Below are 1,841 nucleotides of genomic sequence, written 5' to 3'. Positions count from 1 at the left end.
TTTTTTAGAGACTGGGCATTTTTGTAGATAGCAGAGAAGGAGTCAAAGGATAAAGAAGGATCAGAAATTAGGATTAAAAGCACAAGATCACATACACATCTACATCCATCCTTTTAGGTAGAACTTTGTTCATCTCTTTTAGAAAGATATCAGACACCTTGGACAGGGGGTGGGGGGTGGGAAGAGAAGCCGGCAGGAGCTTCCCTCCCTCCCTCAAGGACTCACCTTTGGACAGTTCATTCTGCCAAGGACCGAGCTCCTCCTCTCCCCACTCCTGCCCCTGGAAAGTTAGTTTGAAGAGGGGGGGCTGAGAACATAGACATGAAGAGGAGGATCCACCTGGAGCTGAGGAACCAGGCCACATCGCATGTAAAAGAACTTGTCCTGGACAGTTGTAGGGCAGATGATGGGAAAATTGAGGGTTTAACTGCTGAATTTGTGAATTTAGAGTTCCTCAGCTTAATAAATGTTGGGTTGTCTACAGTTTCAAATCTCTCTAAACTACCTAAGCTGAAAAAGCTTGAACTTAATGACAATAGACTTTTTGGAGGTCTGGATGTATTAGCAGAAAAACTGCCAAATCTCACACATCTAAGCCTAAGTGGAAACAAACTGAAAGATATCAGCACCTTGGAACCTTTGAAAAAGCTGGAATATCTAAAAAACCTGGACCTGTTTAACTGGGAGGTGACAAAACTGAATGACTACCGAGAAAGTATCTTCACACTCCTTCCACAATGAACATACCTTGATGGATATGACCAAGAAGGCAAAGAAGCCCCTGACTCTGATGCCAAAGTAGACAGGGTAGATGATGAAGATGAAGAAGATGATGAATTTTATGAAGATGATCATGAAGAGGATGGTGTAGAAGGAGATGATCATGAATATGATGTCAGTGGAGAGGAAGAAGAATTTGGACATGATGGAGAAGTTGATGATGATGAAGATGAGGATGAGGATGAAAAATATGAAGAGGAAGAAGAGACTGGGACAGGTGAAAAGAGGAAGAGAGAAACAGATGGTGAAGGAGAAGGAGAAGATAATTAAGACCCCAGATGATCTGAAAAAAGAACTGTTCAGTATTGTGTGGACTGTTCCTATTGATTTAGTAGCTGTACAAAGAAGTGGTAGCTATAAGCCAAGCCCCCAGGACACCTAAAGAGCCAAAGAGTAATTCTTGTGACATTCTACATTCTTCCAATCAATCCCCATTGGATAGCCAAGTTACCAAGAAAATTATTAGGTTTTCTTATAAGACTATTGCTATAGCAGGAAGAGCAGCTGTGATTGGTGAGTCATGATTGTTGATGGCTACCAGTTACACCAAGGTTGTAATATCATTTTTACTTTCTGTACAACAAAAGAAGCTTTGTAAATAAAATCTTAACATTTTGGGTCTGTGTAGCAGCAAGCACCCCGGAGTCCTCAGGGTTTGCCGCCCATACAGGTTCTTGGATCTGCTTTGTTAAAGGAAAGCAACTCAAAATGGGTTAACAAGCTTACTTTAATCAGTCAGACATATATCGTTTACCTTGTTAAGGAGAAAAGGTCAGCACCCCGAACCTCAAAGCATACAGGCAGAATTATCAAGACAGAAACATCAAGTAGACAGATTTCCAAACTGTCCAACCATTACATCCATACCCAGTCAACATCTGGGTTTCCACATTCTGGGTTTTTCAAAGCCGGGGGACTCTCAACAACGACTTCCCAGAATTCAGATCAAATCACAGAATACTTCTCAAAGTGAGTCCCAAAAACAAAGCTACACATCAAGGCTTATATAGCCTTCTCCTGGCTCAGAGAATGTAACAACCTTATTGACCCACTGGCCAATC

The 1,841-nt window shown here is 41.7% G+C and overlaps 1 pseudogene; it reads left to right on the top strand.

The window, feature by feature from the left end:
- The first annotated feature begins 207 nt into the window (after window positions 1-207).
- LOC138164062 (acidic leucine-rich nuclear phosphoprotein 32 family member B pseudogene) lies at window positions 208-1,147 on the top strand (annotated as a pseudogene).
- Window positions 1,148-1,841: the final 694 nt, after the last annotated feature.

Source organism: Petaurus breviceps, unplaced genomic scaffold (assembly GCF_028583685.1).
Source record: "Petaurus breviceps papuanus isolate PSGF00001 unplaced genomic scaffold, PetGlider_PUasm1.0 189, whole genome shotgun sequence".
NCBI lineage: Eukaryota > Metazoa > Chordata > Mammalia > Diprotodontia > Petauridae > Petaurus > Petaurus breviceps.
Note: the sequence above shows the minus strand (reverse complement) of the source record. Positions and strands in the feature narration are given on the sequence as shown.